We start from the raw sequence: 14,758 nt of genomic DNA on the forward strand, positions 1-14,758 counted from the left end.
CCCGCAGATGTGCCACTTGATGGACTAGTAGAAAAAAAAAATCCCATTTAGATAGTTAGAGGTCAGACTCATGGTCCCTATAGATCGTTAGCTCTGCCATCCAAATAATGGTTCTACTAAATTACGATGTTTGCCAACACAACAATTAGTAGTTCCCAGCCTTATGCTTAATTTTAAAATTGTAATTTATTTTTAAATTTACCCCTAATAAACAATTGTTGACCCATCATGAGACACTTGCCTTTTAGTTGGGTAACGTCTGTTGGTACTGTCTCCAATGGCGGAGGCAACAAGATATTTGCTGATTGAGCACATAGAACAGATCCTTGATGTGTAAAGGATCTAGGTTGTGCACTAAAGCACATTTCCTTTAATTTAAACGGAAGAGTTGAATAAGTATATTTGCAGCAAAATTATTATAATATTAGTATTTTAAACTATTAGAGCCAATCGTTTGATTTTTGCAGCTTGTTCCAGATTTTAGCACAACATCCATTTAGCCCTTTCAATACTTTATTAAAAAAAAATTAAGGATTTCTGTAATGAAGCTTTCTTGCCAATATTAGATAAGAGCATATGAACATCATAAAAGGGGTGCCCTGCTCAGCACTCCCCTCTATAATCAGAACAGAGTCACCCTATTCATGGTTTGCTGTCAGTCAGATCGTCCTTGTATTACAAAGATGGTCATTCATCTATCTGGTAGACCCTGATGGTATACTACAATTCTCCTTCATCGGGGAATGCCTGGCTGGACATGGCTTCCCCCAGTCAATAGATTAATTTGCAGCCATATGTATGATATTGGAGATATACATAGGTACAGTTGGTCCTATAGAATTTTGTGAACGATCTATTACATGCTCTATTAATATGGTAATGTGCGCATGCCCTTAGTCCTATGTGTGTGAACATTATTGACATTCACTTTTGTTTGTAATAATTCTAAAACCGTTTTAGTCTGCAGTGAATGTTTTTTGTTTCCATTATGCTCCACATAACTCAATATGCAGAATGCCACTAGACACCCTTAATCTTTATATACCAGTCAATGGAACCTAAAGAGTAGGGGATCTGTCTTTTTTTGAAGGCTTGTTTCTTGAATACAGGTATTTGCTATACTGGTACAGCTGACACATCTACCTTAAAAGGGTATTCCCATCTCCAAGATCCTATACCAATACAGTGGGGCAAAAAAGTATTTAGTCAGTCAGCAATAATGCAAGTTCCACCACTTAAAAAGATGAGAGGCGTCTGTAATTTACATCATAGGTAGACCTCAACTATGGGAGACAAACTGAGACAAAAAAATCCAGAAAATAACATTGTCTGTTTTTTTATCATTTTATTTGCATATTATGGTGGAAAATAAGTATTTGGTCAGAAACAAACAATCAAGATTTCTGGCTCTCACAGACCTGTAACTTCTTCTTTAAGAGTCTCCTCTTTCCTCCACTCATTACCTGTAGTAATGGCACCTGTTTAAACTTGTTATCAGTATAAAAAGACACCTGTGCACACCCTCAAACAGTCTGACTCCAAACTCCACTATGGTGAAGACCAAAGAGCTGTCAAAGGACACCAGAAACAAAATTGTAGCCCTGCACCAGGCTGGGAAGACTGAATCTGCAATAGCCAACCAGCTTGGAGTGAAGAAATCAACAGTGGGAGCAATAATTAGAAAATGGAAGACATTCAAGACCACTGATAATCTCCCTCGATCTGGGGCTCCACGCAAAATCCCACCCCGTGGGGTCAGAATGATCACAAGAACGGTGAGCAAAAATCCCAGAACCACGCGGGGGGACCTAGTGAATGAACTGCAGAGAGCTGGGACCAATGTAACAAGGCCTACCATAAGTAACACACTACGCCACCATGGACTCAGATCCTGCAGTGCCAGACATGTCCCACTGCTTAAGCCAGTACATGTCTGGGCCCGTCTGAAGTTTGCTAGAGAGCATTTGGATGATCCAGAGGAGTTTTGGGAGTATGTCCTATGGTCTGATGAAACCAAACTGGAACTGTTTGGTAGAAACACAACTTGTCGTGTTTGGAGGAAAAAGAATACTGAGTTGCATCCATCAAACACCATACCTACTGTAAAGCATGGTGGTGGAAACATCATGCTTTGGGGCTGTTTCTCTGCAAAGGGGCCAGGATGACTGATCCGGGTACATGAAAGAATGAATGGGGCCATGTATCGTGAGATTTTGAGTACAAACCTCCTTCCATCAGCAAGGGCATTGAAGATGAAACGTGGCTGGGTCTTTCAACATGACAATGATCCAAAGCACACCGCCAGGGCAACGAAGGAGTGGCTTCGTAAGAAGCATTTCAAGGTCCTGGAGTGGCCTAGCCAGTCTCCAGATCTCAACCCTATAGAAAACCTTTGGAGGGAGTTGAAAGTCCGTGTTGCCAAGCGAAAAGCCAAAATCATCACTGCTCTAGAGGAGATCTGCATGGAGGAATGGGCCAACATACCAACAACAGTGTGTGGCAACCTTGTGAAGACTTACAGAAAACGTTTGACCTCTGTCATTGCCAACAAAGGATATATTACAAAGTATTGAGATGAAATTTTGTTTCTGACCAAATACTTATTTTCCACCATAATATGCAAATAAAATGATAAAAAAACAGACAATGTGATTTTCTGGATTTTTTTGTCTCAGTTTGTCTCCCATAGTTGAGGTCTACCTATGATGTAAATTACAGACGCCTCTCATCTTTTTAAGTGGTGGAACTTGCACTATTGCTGACTGACTAAATACTTTTTTGCCCCACTGTATGTAGTAGGTGTAATAATAGTAGTAGCAAACACCTCCAATTAGAAATGTAGTATTGTTTTTCTGATTCACTGTGTCGCTTACCCCATGTGCAGGGCATTGCAGTAGCTTAGGCATCCATAGTTATGACTACTCATATAGTGACAGTTAGCTAGTTGCTAGTGGTCATAACATGGATACTTAAGCTACTGCAATGCCCTACATATGGGGTAAAAGACCTACCTTATCAGGAGATCTATACTATATTTCTAATTGGATGTATTTGCTATTATTATTATTATTATTACACCTACTACATAATGGGATAGGATATTGGAGATGGGAATACTCCTTTAAGACTAATTTTAGCCCATTCAAAAATGTATTTCAAATATGTATGCGTTATACATACTTCTGTCCAGAGCCTGAGTAGTGGGCGCATACAAGTGTATGGAGCAAGGCCGTGCCCTCTGTACGGGAGTATGTATAACGCATACATGCCTTCTGGTCCCAGCTCAGACAACGGCGAATCCTTGCAGCGCATAATGTGTGTGCTGGGGAGATTCATAAGTCTGCAGTCTCACAAAGTGATTGCAGACTTATCGATTTCGACTGGACAACCCTTTTAAAGAAGACCTGTAACATGCTCCAATTATTTGAGTTAATACTTTACAAAAATCCTTAATCTTTCCAGATTCTGCTGCTCTTCTCAGCTGTGCGTTGCATCACTGCATTTCAGAAATGTTATACTTGTTGCTTTTGGATATACAATGTGAAATCTCTGCTTTTAGACCAACTGGTCAGTCATCCCTCCCTCCTTCCCTCCCATTTGCTGCCAATCACAGCTCGGCTGCTGTTCTTTCAGTCAGACACTGCTAAGCTGTGATTAGCAATTTGCAACTTCTGGGAGGGAGGGATGAAAGTGCACAACCCCAGAGAAGAATGGCAAGATGGTCTGCAAGCAGAGATTTCACATACTGAGCTTCAAAACCCACAAATGTGAATATCTCTGCAGTGGAGCGACTCAATGCAAAGAGTGGAGAAATGGGAGATCATGGATTTTACAAGGTATTAAACAAATTTTTTTCAACAGGTGACAGCTCCTCTTTAATGCTACGTTCACATTTGCGTTGTGCGGCGCAGCGTCGGGCGACGCATGCGTCATGCGCCCCTATATTTAACATGGGCGCATGGACATGCGTTGTCTTGCGTTTTGTGACGCATGCGTCATTTTGGCGCAACTGTCAGGGCGCAGAGGATGCTGCATGATGCAGTTTTTTCTGCGCCAAAAATCATGCAAAAAATGAACGCATGCGTCACAAAACGCTGCGTTGTGCATGCGTTTTGCATACATTGTGTGTTGCGTCGCCGACGCTGCGCCGCACAACGGAAATGTGAACGTAGCATAAGTGATGACACATTCACTCATTCAACAACCTTGGATTTCTTACCCACATCAAAACTAATAGTGGATTTGCATGTATGGAGAGCTAAACGTTAAAGGAAAGAAATTCAAAACATGTTATTCGACTCTAATCCCGTGTTTTAGGCCAGCTTCACAAATGTAGTTTGTGGTGCATTTTAAAGTATAGGCAATTCCTTTTGGGCCCAATAGCTATGGCTAAAAACTGCAACAAAACAAATAAACAGTTGTAATGGTGAGTTGTCCAATGAATCATCCAAATTAATGGATTCTGATTTGATTACTATTTAAAGGGAATCTGTGAGCAGGTTTTTTACTACCTAATCTGAGAGCAACCAGAAGTATGCAAAGGAGAAGCTGAATCAAACGATTTATCACTTAGTTTACTGGGCGAAGCCATTCTGACACAATCAGAGCCTTTAGATTTAGCAATGCAGCTCACGTGAGAAAGCTGCCCACACCAGGCTCTGTATATACAATGTCCATAGACCGTGAGCTGCTTATCACAGTAGGGGGCGGAGTCAGACTTGCATGAACAGCCAGGTATTTACAGCAATGTTAATCACAAGGTGATTAAAGCATCAGTCTAAGTAAACAGCAGCACACAGCCAGGTATGTGACATTGTTGAGTTCGGTGTTTTAAAGGGCCACTGTCACCCCCCTCCAGCCGTTATAAACTAAAAGAGCCACCTTGTGCAGCAGTAATGCTGCATTCTAACAAGGTGGCTCTTTTAGTTTTTGGTTCAAGTATTCCCAAAATAAAGTGTTTTGAAACTTATCCAAAATACCTGTCTTTAGCCAGGGAGGCGGGTCCTCACTCCCCAGCTTGAACCGCTTCTCTGCCATCACTCAAATCTTCAGGGGCTTTCGGCGCCTCCCCCTCCGTGCTCTTTTTGCTTCAAAACCGGTGCCTGCGCTGTGTTTAAACTCAGGCTGTCTGACGTCCCAGCCAGGCTTGCAGACTGCACCTGTGCGGGCATGGCGGCCACCCACCTTGGGAATCCCCGCCCCGCAGTGTGTTATGCATTATGCACAGTGCGGGGCTAGGATTCCTGGGCATGCGCACTGCATGTGTCAGACGCTCCCCCAGGTCCCCCGCCTTCCAGCCCCGCACTGTGCATAATGCATAACACACTGCGGGGCTGGGATTCCCAAGGTGGGTGGCCGCAATGCCCGCACAGGCGCAGTCTGCAAGCCTGGCTGGGACGTCAGACAGCCAGAGTTTAAACACAGCGCAGGCGCCGGTTTTGAAGCGAAAAGAGCACGGAGGGGGTGGCGCCGAAAGCCCCTGAAGATTTGAGTGACGGCAGAGTAGCGGTTCAAGCTGGGGAGTGAGGACCCGCCTCCCTGGCTAAAGACAGGTATTTTGGATAAGTTTCAAAACGCTTTATTTTGGGAAGACTTGAACCAAAAACTAAAAGAGCCACCTTGTTAGAATGCAGCATTACTGCTGCACAAGGTGGCTCTTTTAGTTTATAACGGCTGGAGGGGGGTGACAGTGGCCCTTTAACCCCGCAAAAACCTGCTGACAGATTCCTTTTAAAGTGCTTAATTTTTGTGTATTTAAACCTTCATTTTGCACTTATTTATATGTACCATAAATGTTGTGCACTGAATAGTAGCGCACAACAATTTCTGCATGTAACCATGAGAATCCTAGTCGTCTACAATTTAAAACAACTCAGACAAGTCTTTACCACTTAATTTATTAGTGACATTTTTCAGTTGTACTTTATCCATTTTAAAAAATTCCACCGTGGCCATCCACATTACATTTTATTTCTAGACAGTCCATTATAGTAACATGTCCTCTTCTGAGGATAATACGTCAATGTGTGATCAGTGATACCGCCACCGATACACAATAAAGGGGCATTAGTACCACTTTGTGCACAGGTTATAGTCCTCATCTGAAGAATTTTGTGTTCATCATATATTCCCCTATGTGTGCTTTACCATATCCTTGTTGTGCATAGCAGCCAATCAGAGCGCCACTGTCATTTTACCAGCAATCATTAAAAAAAAATAAAAGCTGAGCTCTGATTGGTTATTGTGGGCAACAAAGTCCGTTTTAGACAGTACAGATAAAAGCCCATTTGTATCTGTAATATATTTCTATACAAATATGGACAGAAATATTGATGCTTTTTATTATAAAAACTATTAGTGGTTTTGTAGCTGGAACGTTTGTGCTCAGTTTACTGCGCCTATCACAGACGAACTGCACAGTCAGAGTGGAGAATGGCTGCTTCACCTTTGGCGGCAGCAGATGCACACTGCCTTTGTCCACTTTGTCGGTAGCAAATTCATATATAAGCGATTTCACTGCACAGCAAGACTGCTAGATGAATAGCAGGTACCTACTGAGCATGTGCGGCCTCTCATAAAGGAACTACAGGCCGTATCAATGAGCAAATTTTCTGTTAGCGATATCCGGAGCAGCAAGCACTTTTGGAAATCGATTGCATTGGACAAGTTTTATTTATTTTTAGGATTTTTAAGCCACTGATCGAAGATGCATATTGTGGGAGTAACCCTTTAAGACGATAAAGATCATTGTATATCTGCTAATTACATTATTGCAGTTTAGGTTTCATTTACAGTAATCACAGATTCATCATGGCAGCAGGATAACTTGCCTTCGCCTCATCTGGTCAGATGTATTGCCATACTTTGCACATTTTTTACATGTTACTTTTTTTTTTAAAGAAATTAATTCACACTTATACACATAAATGTGTCTTGTGGGAAAATGCATCTCCATACAATCCAGTGCAAAACAATATTACTGCCATTGGGATCCCTACTTATTCAAGGTTTATCCTTCCTGGCAGTTCCGAAGACGCAATTAATTTCTATTAATTCTGAATTTGGCTGTTTGTGGTACAGTTATAAATGGTCTACTGATATAAAGCATCTGTGTGGACTTTTCTTTTATGAGATTTTAAACTTATTGCGGGATCTGAATATTGGTTCCATATTTCTATCTGGATTGTGATTTTGTAGAGGCAACCTCCACACTCTGCAGCACTGAAGGGGTTTAGGGAAAGGAAAAAAAAAGCAATATATTAAACTTGTTTGAAACAGCCAAGTGGTTTTCTGGCATCAGCTCCATAAATTTACCGAGAGACCGGACCTCTAGATCTTGGGGAAAAATTGATTTACAGGAGGTGGAAAAAAAACCCCGCCAGGCTCAGGAGTCGGGGGATTAAGGTTGCATGTGAAAATGTTGGAGCATTTTAAAACCTTAACAACTTGACTAACGGCTTTGGGGTCTCATTTACCAAATGTTAACAAATCTGATACAAAATCTGATTGCCAAATGTAATCCTAGTTGAGGAACATGAGACAGAATGGCTGGCTGCCAGTTAGAGTCTAGCAGTAGTGTAATGTTTTAATTGCACTTTGATATGTCCAGGAGAATGGGCTATGAAGGCAAGAGAAGTGTTTAGGAATATGTTTCATGTGGCTTTTTTGTGATTAAAGCAGACTGCTCACAGGTGGAGACAGTAAATCGGGAAACCATCCGTGTTGTGGCATCGATAACCTCAGCTGTTGTTTTTGTCAAAGCAAACTGGGCTTGGTGGTTTTGCCCTGAATGAAGATCTTCCCCGCCTTTGCGTGCTAAGCTTGCTTTTGGCTTCATGCAAGCAGGAAGAGAGGAAAGCAGGGAAACCCCATTAACTATCCATTTGCAGAACATCCAGACCTAAACTCTCAATACACAAAGAGCTACAAGGGTAGGAAGTTGTTTCACATCCGAGCCAAGATAAGGTCCTGGAGGTTTATTATTTTTGCTTCTTGATAGCATCAGCCTGGAGAACAACGGCCAGAGAGGGAACAGCAGATCTCCATCCCTAGGGGATGACAGGAGGAAAGACAGACAGATAACCAAGTGCCGACAACTTGAGTCAGAGCTCCCAGAGGAAGTGTTGGTTTCAGCAGTTGAAATGTATATGCAGAAGTCCATAGCTAGGCATGTAGAGGTGGCATTGTTATGTTCAGTGGGAAGGAGGAAGGTGTGAGGGTCCCTGCATTCCTAACAGATGTAGGAAATTATTTAATCATTTTTGTTATTGATGTATTTTGGTCAGCTTTGACATGCCATGTTTTTCCACTTGTTTGCTCCAAATTCGCCTGGCCTGAACATCAAAAGACCTGTACATCTGCCAAGTAAATATTCCTTTTTTATGCCTTGTGTTTGACTGAAGATCCGGAGTATGTAAGCATTCAGGTGAAGACGTACATACTTCTCATTTTGGTAGCGAGGTGAAAGCTCAAGAGAAAAAGCTGAAACAATGATGCTTTTTAATGTTTTTACCAACCAGATTACCTTGTTTTTGTTCATCAAATATCCCCTGGGCATATCCTTGGGGTTTTCACCCCCTATTTTTGGCAGGATACCATAGACTTCATTGTAGTTCACAAATAAACAGGCCCTTTCTTGATAATTGAGTTAATCCACTTTAAATACCTTACCTCCTTGATTACACATCACAGAAGCTCAATGCTTTCACGATTGTTGTTAACAAGATTCAGTCACACAATGCTTTGCATGCTTGGGCAATATTGCATGGCAGTATGGAAGTATCATTATTGCATGTATCTGTTCACGTGAAAAATTTAGACAGTCCAGAATCCTAGAAGTGAAACATTTCACAGTATTTTGTCTCATTAGCGCAATTTTTGTTAATTCCACATTCTAGCAGTGCATCACTTATTATGCGCAAATTAGAAAACATTAGTTTATACTCTGCTCAAAAAATAAAGGGAACACAAAAATACCACATCCTAAATACCACTGAATGAAATATTCAAATTGCAGATCTTCATTCATTACATAGTGGAATGCGTTAAGAACAGTAAATCATAAAAATTATCAATGTAAATCAAAATTTCCCATGGAGGTATGGATTTTGACTGATACTCAAGATCAAAGTGGAAAATCAAAATACAGGTTGATCCAACTTCAGTGCATTTGCATCAATAGAAGGAATTGATGCTCAGTAATGTGTGTGGCATCCGTGTACCTGTATGACCTCCATAAACGCCTGGGCTTGCTCCTGATAAAGCAGCTGATATTCTCCTGAGGGATCTTTTCCCAGACCTGGATTAAAGAATCAGTCAACTGGACAGTCTGTGGTGCAACGTGACGTTGGTGGATGGAACGAGACCTGATGTCCCAGATGTGCTTGATTGGATTCAGGTCTGGGGAACGGGTAGGCCAATCCATGGCCTCAATGCCTTCATCATGCAAGAACTGCTGACACACTTTAGCCGCATGAGGCCTAGCATTGTCATGCATCAGAAGGAACCCATGGCCCACTGCGCCTGTATATGATCTCAAAATGGGTCTGAGGATCTCATCCTGATAACTAATGGCAGTCAGGGTACCTCTGGCTAGCCCACTGAGGGCTGTGCGACCTTCCCAAGAAATGCCTTCCCACACCATTATTGACCCACTACCAAATCGGTCATGCTGGAGGATGTTGCAGGCAGCAGAATGTTCTCCACGGCGTCTATAGACTCTGTCACGTCTCTTACATGTACTCAGTGTGAACCTGCTTCGATTCATGAAGAGCACAGGGCTCAATGTTGAACTTGCCAATTTTTGTGCTCTCTGACAAATGCCAATCACACTGCACGGTGTTGGGCTGTAAGCATATGCATATGCTATTTTACCTCTAGGTGTGAGAGCAATGACAAAATCCAAAAGTGACTAAAACAACAACCAAAAAGGATGAGATCAGAGAAATGGTCTGTGGTCAACCCCTGCAGATGCACTCCTTTGTATGGGTTGTCTTGCTTACTGCATATCATTTCTCCCTGTTGTCTTCTCCATTTGCACAACAGCAGGAGAAATTGATTCACAATGAGTGTTGCTTCATAACTGGACAGATTGATTTCACAGAAGTGTGATTGACTTGGACTTACATTGTGTTGTTTATGTGTTCCCTTTCTTTTTTTGAGCACTGTATTTGGAAATCCAATATCTAGACGGCAAATCAGTGTTTAAAAGTAAATTGTATGTATTAGATTTATAAAACTGGTTGTAGAGAATTTTCTTATATATATCAAATCTACAGATCACTTTTAGGTCATTCTTGTTTATATGTCAATTCAAAATGGCAATAAAAAAATCTAGAAATGTCTCTGTTTTCACTCTGGCAAATGAGCTTAATAAGCTGACATTTCAAGTTCTATAGAAATCACTTCTCAGTAGTCATCTCATTATTATCACAGGCAGAATTACACTGACAGGAAGTGCCTATATTTTAAAAATTTCAGTGATGACGTGTTGTCATCTTTTAACCTTTACCTTATATGAGTGATCAGTCCTTCAGCATAGAATTCGTCAGTTAAAATTTAGCAATGAATGATCGTTATAGCCGACCAATAACACACTGTCATTTTCAGGAAAGAATTCAGCTGTGTTTAACATTTTCATCCTATAGATACTAGTTAAAAAAAAATCTGTCTGTTAATGAACGTTTCTAGAGTATTCCCAGAAAGATATTTTATCTTTCTAGTGTGAATAATAATAACGTTCATTTATAGAACACCAACATACTCTGCATTATATTACAAATAAGAGGATACATGTACAAACAATATCAGACAATACATAGTAAGGCTGCAGTCACGCTAGCAGTATTTGGTCAGTATTTTACCTCAGTATTTGTAAGCCAAAACCAGGAGTGGGTGATAAATGCAGAAGTGGTGCATATGTTTCTATTATACTTTTCCTCTATTTGTTCCACTCCTGGTTTTAGCTTACAAATACTGATGTAAAATACTGACCAAATACTGCTAGTGTGACGGCAGCCTAATATATCTTGTAATTCTACAATCCAAACAAAAGAAGAAAGGGCCCTACTCACAAGCTTACAGTCTATGAGGAAGGTAAAAAGTGCCTGTATTGTGAGGTCCAGCCATAATTGGAATTAATAATGTTATACGTGTAAAGCTGCATGAACTGGTCACTACCTAGTTCTTGTGTATGCACAGATACAAAATGTTACTAAGTGCATGGAATGTGTGGGGAAACTAAGGGTAAGTTCACACAGGGCGTTTTTGCTGCGTTTTTTTATGCAAATTTTCGGCAGCTTTTTACAGTACCAGCAAAGCCTGAGATTTCAGAAATCTCATGCACACACATTGGGTTTTTGTGTGATCAGTATTTTGTGCTTTGCAGCCTTTTTTTGACATAGGGCATGTCACTTCTTTCAGGGCTTTTTCACCCATTGACTTGAATGGATGGTGAAAAACGCTGCAAATACGCAGGTTGACTTTTCTTGCAGCGTATTTGCTGCAGAAAAGTCAAGGACAGCCGGATGTGACGTCACACTTGGCTCTGCTACATCTAGATGGCAGGCTGCATGGATGCGTCCATGCAGCTTGTCATCCAGCAGAGCGGACCCAATCCCCATTCACTTGAATGGGGGGTCCGACATTACAGTGTTTGACACGCTGTCATATGCATGACAGCGCAGCAAACATCGCTTCTGATTGGCGGGGAAATCCTCCCCGCTGGTCAGAGAGCCGCGGTTCCCACGCTGTCAGAAGACAGCAGGGAGCGCTCAGCTGTGATTGGAGTTGTAAACTTCACCTCCGATCACTGGTGTCAGCTGATGGGACTACAGCTCCCATCATCTGACACCTACAGCTGCTAATTACAGTGAAAAAAGAAGCGGCGGATGGGAGTTTTCATCTGCTGCTCCTGCGCTATAAATTAATAATAAAAAAACAAACAAACGGCGTGGGTTCCCCCCTATTTTTGATAATTAGCCAGACAAAACTCACAGCTTGGGGCTGCAACCCCCAGCTGTCAGCTTCAGCAAGGCTAGTTATCAAGAGTAGAGGGGTCCTCACACTTTTTTTTAAATTATGTAAATAATTACAAAAAAACGGCGTGGGGTCCCCCAATTTTTGACAACCAGCCTTGCTAAAGCTCACAGCTGGGGGCTGGTATTCTCAGGATGGTAAGGGGCTATTGATATAGGCCCCCCAGCCTAAAAATAGCCCGCAGCTGCCAAGAAAAGGCGCATCTATTAGATGCGCCAATTCAGGTGCTTTGCCCGACTCTTCCCACTTGCCCTGTAAGCCTGTAAGTGGTGGCAAGCCAGGTAATGAGAGGTTAATGTCACCTTGCTACTGAAAGGTGACATTAAGCTAGCTTAGTAATGGAGAGGCGTCAATAAGACACCTATCCATTACTAATCCTATAGTAATTAAAGGGTTAAATAAACACACACACATGCAGAAAAAAAGTATTTTAATGAAATAAAACACCACACAGTTTTACCATTTTATTATTCTGCCATTCCAAGAGAAGCCCCTCGATCTTCTGAAATAAAAATAAAATAAAAAAACAACAATATACTGCCTGATCTGTCCCAGTCCGATATAACGAGTGTCCCATGCAGTATCTGGGGGAGATTACAACCGGGAGCGCTGCTAATGGGAGATCTGCTAATGCGACCGCTCCCGGCTGTAATCTACTGAGGAATGAATGAGATGGAATGGGCGCAGGCTCAGTAACTAATGGTGAGTGGTGACGTCACAGAGCCTGCGCCCTCTCACAGCCTGACCTAAGGTAACCTCTGCACCGTGGGAAAATGCCAGGGAAGAGGACACCGCCGGTAATGTATTCTATTCTATCTATTCATTCTATCTATTCTATCTATTCTATCAATCTATCTATTCTATTAATCTATTTATTCATTCTATCAATCTATTCATTCTATCAATCTATTCATTCTATCTATTCATTCTGTCTATCTACAGGAAGTTGTTTTTATTTCTCTGTGTGCACTCAACTTTATTGGCATGCACAAAGAGAAAAAAAAAATGCATGAACAAAATGCACCAAAAACGCACCTTAAATTGCGTTTTTGGTGCAGCTTCTTTCCTGCCAAGAAGATCAGGTTTTGCTGCAGAAAAAAAACGCAGCAAAAACACCTTGTGTGAACTTACCCTTATGTAAAAAAGCACCAGATTCTGAGTAAATATGTAGTAAGGGAGGATTGAAGAATGTTAAAGGGGTTATCTGGGACGTATATTATTTTTTGCGTACAGAAAAATAACAGTTCTGAATTACCCCTTTAAATTAGTGACTTAATGTCATAGTTAAGCCTAAGAACATGTGTTTTGTTTTTTAACCGTCTTTATTGAACAATAAACTAAGAGTACAAAAATTGTTGAAAAGCATCAGAAAAGTTCTGATAAATAGATTTTTACAGTACTTTGAACATTAGACAGTGTATTATAACTATAACCAACTTCCCCTCGTCACCCCCCACCCCCTCCGGGCACAAACCCACATTTTCATAAAATAACATCAATCAAGCCTAACAGGAATTCTGCCGTCCATTTGCTCTCTCATGTACCAGTCTGTAAATTGGAAGCAACCATGAATCGCCTGGTGTATAGATAATGTCTGGGCATTAATAAAAGAAGACCATGTAAAGAAAAACATTCAGTGTATTATTCTTTATTCAATATGGACTGTATTTAGTTCATCTAAAAGAGTAATAATTAAGCTCAATTAGGGAGTATTACCCTGTGCCCATAAATGAAGAATACTTTTGCGGGTGGCTGCCGCTCAGACAAAGAGGATATGACGCTGCTGAACAGAAAGCCTCCCCAACTGATCTTGTGGGAGAATGTTGAATATGGCCCACTCTGGAGAAAGAGAAATAGATACACCAAAAGTATTAGTGAGAAATTGCAAGAGTGTATCCCAGACCTCCCGTATTTTTGGACAATCCCAGAAACAATGAAAAATATCAGCTGGAGAATGTAAGCATTTAGGGCAGGGAAAATCACCTAAGGGGGACATTTTAGATTTTATCTCTGGGGAGATATATGCTCTATGGAATATCATGAGAGTCATGGTTGTGCAACTATCATACGGTAACAGAGTTAATACGTAATGTGGCTTTCAAGAGGTCTTTTATGTCATAGTCAGTTAGTTGAGATACCCATCTCCCCAGGCCCGGAAAATGGGTTTTAGGGCATGCTTCAAACTATAATGGGAAATAACCAGATTTTTCTCTGGTAGTGCATTACAGAAAACTGGTGTAGCGCGAGAAAAGTATCAGATATGGGAGTCACAGGTACGGATTATTCAGGATGCTAGTCTTAGATCATTCACAGAACTGACCACGGGTTGGGTGGTAGGCAGAGATGAGGCAGGAGATGTAGGGTGGTGCAGCATTCTGGAGAACTTTCTGGGTTGAGATGTTTATTTTGTATTCTATAGCAGATGGAACGACACCATGACATTGGCGCAGGGAAGAGATATCATAGTGCCTGGTTGAAAATATGAGCCTGGCTGATGCATTCAGGATAGACTGGAGAGGACAGTTTAGTGAATGGAAGACTGATTATTGGTTAGTTGCATTAGTGAAGAATGTATTGGAGCGATAGTGACAGTTGTGGTGAGAAAAGGACACATTTTGGAGGTGTAATTGAGATGCAGGTGACGTGTGAGTAATTGGATATTGGGAGTAATGAAGAAAATCTGTGTCAAATATATGTAGGTTCGTAAAGGGCAGGAAAACAA

At 41.3% G+C, this 14,758-nt stretch overlaps 2 protein-coding genes across 2 annotated transcripts in view; both read left to right on the top strand.

The window, feature by feature from the left end:
* GNB1L (G protein subunit beta 1 like) overlaps window positions 1-14,758 on the top strand; it is a 716,249-nt gene that overhangs the window by 384,166 nt on the left and 317,325 nt on the right. The gene's annotated exons all lie outside the window — the stretch shown is intronic.
* The window catches only part of TXNRD2 (thioredoxin reductase 2), a 186,295-nt gene that overhangs the window by 105,686 nt on the left and 65,851 nt on the right, over window positions 1-14,758 (top strand). The window lies entirely within an intron of this gene.

Source organism: Ranitomeya variabilis, chromosome 1 (genome assembly GCF_051348905.1).
Source record: "Ranitomeya variabilis isolate aRanVar5 chromosome 1, aRanVar5.hap1, whole genome shotgun sequence".
Taxonomy (NCBI): Eukaryota; Metazoa; Chordata; class Amphibia; order Anura; family Dendrobatidae; genus Ranitomeya; species Ranitomeya variabilis.